Source organism: Dendrobates tinctorius, unplaced genomic scaffold (assembly GCF_039654945.1).
Source record: "Dendrobates tinctorius isolate UK_male_01 unplaced genomic scaffold, ASM3965494v1 ptg000008l, whole genome shotgun sequence".
In the NCBI taxonomy this organism is placed as follows: domain Eukaryota; kingdom Metazoa; phylum Chordata; class Amphibia; order Anura; family Dendrobatidae; genus Dendrobates; species Dendrobates tinctorius.
In genome coordinates this window covers 24,965,546-24,971,545 of record NW_027361676.1, presented here as the reverse complement: position 1 = coordinate 24,971,545, position 6,000 = coordinate 24,965,546, and positions in this window count along the sequence as shown.

Genomic DNA, 6,000 nt, shown 5'->3' with positions numbered 1-6,000 from the left:
TTAGGGTCAGGGTTAGGGTTAAGTATGGTTTGGTTAAGGGTTAGGGTCAGGGTTAGGGTTAAGTATGGTTTGGTTAAGGGTTAGGGTCAGGGTTAGGGTTAGGGTTAAGTATGGTTTGGTTAAGGGTTAGGGTTAGGGTCAGGGTTAGGGTCAGGGTTAGGGTTAAGTATGGTTTGGTTAAGGGTTAGGGTTAGGGTTAGGGTCAGGGTTAGGGTTAGGGTTAAGTATGGTTTGGTTAAGGGTTAGGGTTAGGGTCAGGGTTAGGGTTAGGGTTAGGGTCAGGGTTAGGGTTAGTAAAGTCATGGTTTGGGTTAGTGTGAGTGGCCACCTAATGTTGGAAAAAAACGCAAACGCGGTAAAAACGCACTAAAAACGCATACAAACGCTTAAAAACGCTGCGTTTTTTTCATGCATGCTCATAAAAATGCTTGAAAAAAACGCAGCAGTTGTATGCTTTTGTATGCGTTTTTCAATGCGTTTTTTTGCGGGAAAAACGCGCTGCAAAAAAAAGCAAGTGTGTAACAGGCCTAAGGCGGCAATTATTATGCCTGACTAGCTTCTACAAATGCTTCTGTGGGAAGGGGAGAACAGAGCATGAGTTCAGCTATATCTATCACCTATTGCAAATGATGAGATCCTGTGGTATCTGCCTCCAGCGTTATAAAGACCCTAATACACGTTAGACTAAAGACAGATGAACCCATCAATACCAGTGGGATCAACTTTCTGTCTAATTTGTAAGGGGATTACTGACGCTACCCTCACACATGAGAGATGGATCCAACGGAGTTGATTTGTTGATTTTCAACAGTTGATCCTTTTGTTCTCCCTGTTGATAAGCCGCCGACAGATGAGTCTGGTATCGGCTCACTCATGCAGAACTCAGGAGCTCATAGCCGAGCATTCCTGTGTAAGGGTGTTAGTGGAGTTAACTGTCGGCCATAGAAAATCCAGCCAACAGCTCTTTTATGTGTAGGAGGAGGCTTAAAAGTGGTTTTGTCTAATATCGATACCTTCTATACTGATAAGTTAACTGCTGAAATTTTCCCAGTGTATACAGTTTATAATGATGACCGACTGAACAGTATGAATCGTATCATTTCATGGCTGAAAAAATGATACTGGCATTAAAATCGAAAAAAGTTAAACAACAACTTTCCTTTTCACTCTGTGTTGTGTTCTTCCTTTGTTACTCTTACTAGAAATTTATATATGGATTAACAATTGGATGTTATTCATTGTCATCTGTCTCAATACAATCTAAAATTGTACCATCAGTACTGACAGCATCATTATGTAGAGACACGCCACTTTGGAAGGGGAACAGTAACGCCTAGATGTCAATTTATTCATAAGGGGGCATATCACAACACAGAGATAGGAGAAATGTGCCTAAAAATATGTCAGAAGTTAGGTTCTGATAATAAAAGACAAATACGTACTACACGCAAACTGGAAAAATCAGTCTATCTGAACCTATTTTGCAAAGTGAATTTTACAACTGCAAGACCGCCAGCCAAATTACATTTCACCCGTTTAGAATATTTGTAAACTAAATGGCTGCAGTAATCGCTATATACACTGAATGCAATGCAATAGTTCTCATACAGAAGCATCAGTCATCACCACAAAAATACTCTGTGGCTATAATAAACCACAGCACAGCAGAAGGGCACAGGTCACGTCTTCCAATTACCATGAAATGAAATGAGATATTAGCTGCAACTGAAGAAAACAACTTTGTACTCTAATAGAAAAAAACTGTGCTTTCAAGAAAGCTTATACACCGAGAATCATAGCAAAATATTATAGTGAAATAGGATTAATAATTTAAAATTCTTGCTCCAAAAATTCATCACAATACATGGGAATATGTTGACCCATAAATATGTCATTAAAAAGCAAATGTTTCTTATTTACTCAGAATTGACAACAAAAATAATTCTATATATTATCAGAACATTTACTGCCACAAATTGACTGAGTGAAATAGCACAACTTAAGCATAAATGATTTCAAATATGTTTAAGCCAATTTCTGTAGAAGCTTCTATCCTGTATCCTACAGCATACCTTATTTTTTTGACTATAAGATGCATTGGACCATAAGACTCACCTAGGTTTTAGAGGATGAAATTAAGAAAAAAAAACGGAAGCCAAATATGTAGTCAATTCTGTACTTAATATCCCCTATCCTGGTAAATATGGTCCCCTCATCCCCATCCTGATATGCATGGCCCCTCATCCCTATCCTGGTATGCATGGCTCTCTCATCACTATCCTGGTATGCATGGCGCCTTATCCCTATCCCGATATGCATGGACCTCATTCCCATCCTGGTATGCATGTCTCCTCATCCCTAGCCTGGTATGCATGGCCCCCTCATCCCTATCCTGGTAGGAATGGTTCCCCTAATCCCTATCCTGGCAGGAATGATCGCCCTCATCTCATCCTTACCCTGGTATGCATGGTCCCATCCTTATCCTGGTATGATTGGCCCCATTCCACGCCTTGTACAATTGGCCCCATTCCTATCCTGGTATGCATGGTCCCATCCTTATCCTGGTATGATTGGCCCTGTCCCAGTCCTGGTATGCTTGGCCCCATCCTTATCATGGTATGCTTGGCCCCATCCTTATCCTGGTTTGACTGGTCCCATTCTTATCCTGGTTTGATTGGTCCCATCTTTATCCTCTTATGATTGGTCCCATCCTTATTCTGGTAAGATTGGTCCCATCCTTAGCCTGGTATTAATGGCCTCATCCCGTTCCTGGTATGATTGATCCCATGTGTGGATACTTAAGAGAAATATTCATAATATTCATTTCTCTTAAGTATCGGCACACATGACCGCAGGAAGAAGGAAGCTGGTGGCTGACACTGCATGCTACTGAAGAGGAATGAATACTCACCGCTCTCTGTGATGAACAGTCAGGGTGAGTATTCCGGCAACTGAGCAGAGCGCTACGAGGGAGCAGAGTAAGGTAAGTGTAATGGTTTGTTTTTATTAATTTTTTCTGATGGGGCCATGCATAACAGGACCAAGATGGGGCCAGTCATACCAAGATAAGGATGGGACCATGCATACCAGGAACGCGGTGGGGATAATCATACCAGAATAAGGATATGACTAATCATACCAGGAATAGGATGGGGCCACTCATACTAGGATAAGGATGGGACCAATCATATCAGGAACAGGATGGGGCCAATCATACCAGAAAGAAATGAATATTCATTGCCCTCCATGCCCATGGAATGCAGTGCATATTCATTTCTCTTCAGCAGTGGGGACAGGAGTTAGCCGGAGCTGTCAGCTCCTGCCTCTGTGACCCACTGCTCCGCCAAAACCGCTCCCCCACCTCTCCACCACAGCCAGAGTCAGTACATCCGGACTAAAAGGTGCACCCCCCATTTTCCTCCACATTTTGGGAGGAAAAAACTGCATCTTATAGTTCGAAAAATATCTCTTGGTAATTGTAGTATAGACTCATGTCTGATATTTGGGTAATTATGAAACACAAAATTGCATCAGGTTGTTTTCAATTATAAATTTTTCATCTGTTAATATTTATCATAGGGGTAAGAATTTAGGACATATAATGCTCGAAGCCAAAGAATACACAGTAAATTACAAGTTTTTCAATTACTTTTTCTATTAGAAATTGAAGTAGCATTCTGATCAACTATTTTACTCCATATAACAAACATTCTACTTCTTTGTGCACCTAATTAGTGCTGGCTAGCTTAACAAAATAACTTAAAGGGAACCTGTCATGAGATCTATACTGTCATTTCAAAGAAAATATACTTTAGAAAAGTTGTTCCAAGACTATACTTCTTAGAGGACTAGTTTGAGGCATGTGCCTGGTGGCTTCCCCCTGATTCACTTCCCAAAACTGACAGGTTTGTGTGTGTTAAGTAAAAGACCTATTCGTCTAGGTAAGCTGGCAGAGATAAGCCATTGTGGACCTCCTTCATACTAGTCATCTGAGACACAGTTTGCGGCCATCCATTAAAACTATGTTCTCTAAAATACCTGAGTATTTCAGCGTATTATAGCATCCACTCATTCATATGAAATGTCTCATTGCTGTCCAATTTTATATCAGACAGCACTCGGACCCATAGAGTCTCACAAAAACCATTCATATATCTTGGAAAATGGCGGAGAATGAGATCCATGAAACAGAGCATTTTTTATCCTGATCTGATGTTGAGGCTCAGAATGGATGTACTCAGTGGGACTTTGTACTGTTTGATAAGGATGCTTGGCTGCAATTACTAGGGTCCTGGATTTAAATCCCACCATGGACAACATCTGCAAGGAGTTTGTATGTTCTCTCCATCTTTGCTCAGGTTTTCTCTGGGTACTCCGGTTTCATCCCACATTCCAAAGACATAGTGATCGTGAATTTAGAATGTGAGCCTCATTAGGGACAACAATAATGTATGTAAAGCGCTGCGGAAAATGATAGCGCTATATAAGCAAAATCATAATAATAGCAAAATAATCTGTATATGGTGCATTCTAACTTTTGTTCGTGCAGCCACAATCTCATGACAAGTTCCCTTTAAAGAAGTTGTCCAGTTTAAGCAATTGTTTTATTAGAATTCCTGATGTTTAACTGATCACAAAGCTTCTAACTACCGGAAGTCCCAGTGGTCAGTTGCAACTAATGGAAAAAAATGCATTCGCCTGCAGCACATTGACAGGAGAAACAAAGCATTATCCATTTTCCACTAAAATCAATGAAAAGCCTGTCTAATGCATAGATATGCTTGGTTCTATAGCGCAAATCAAGAAACTTTCTAAGCTATATTGGAATTTTGATGGAATTGGCACAAAAACGTATGGGTTTACTAAACTGTCTACAATGTTATTGTGTTTTTGTATCTATGCAGTAAAGCTAGTCTTTAGTGACTAAGTATATGCTTTCATCAAATTTATTTATGGTTATTGATTAAATGATTTAAAATAAAAAAAAATACAGATTGCTTTGTATTTTGCATATTCTTACTGTACTTTTTCCCCATTTTTTTATATACAAAAAAATAAGTCATTTGGGGGCCTATTCTATTAGGTCTATTTTAAAAGGTCAGTATTTTTTTGGGGGGTTGTATAATATTATTGTTTTTCTGTCTGTTCTGGAAAAGGTGTGGTTTTAATATTTTACCCAAACAAAACAAGCATCTTTTTTTTTATTTTTATATGTGAAAAATTTACACAAAAAAACCTACCAATTGTGTTTAGGTTTTCTTTGAAAATTACCGTAAGTATAATTATTTTGACCTAAAAGTTTTATAACATAACATAATTTTCTAACTGTATAATAACTGGAAAAAATAGTCATGGTTCTGTCCACTGGCTAACACGGTACAAAGATATACATCTTTCCTATAGTCATGGTTAATTATTTATGTGATATTTGGTGTATCAATTTATATTATTCAGTTGCATTATAACAAGGGAACAAGATGACCAAATATCATAAAGGTCGTGTATGGCCAAAGTTCAAATGTGGGAATAAGTTTCCTGCATTTAAGTCCCAGTAGTACACAGTATTCCCCTTAAATGTTGGGTTTAGCAGTTCTTTTGCTGCAGGGAGCTAGTTATATTATCTTCCTGGCACTTTAGGGAATTTGGGCTGACATGGCATTCCATTATCATTAACCCCAGTGTGTTGTGTAGCACAATTTGCCATTTAATTCAGTAAGATTGTATTACTTAAGCACAATAATAGTATATTTCATGGAGAGAAAAAAAGAAACAAATTCATCAACATTAACAGAAGTAAACACTTGAAATGCATCACTCTGTTTGTAATGACTCTATATAATATATGAGTTTAACTTTTTGTATTGAAGAACTGAAATAAATTAACTATTTGATGATATTCTAATTTTGGAAGAAGCACCTGTATATATAAATATATATAAATATATATACTATATATACAGATATATATTTTTTAATTTAATGGAATTTCTTTTTAAATAA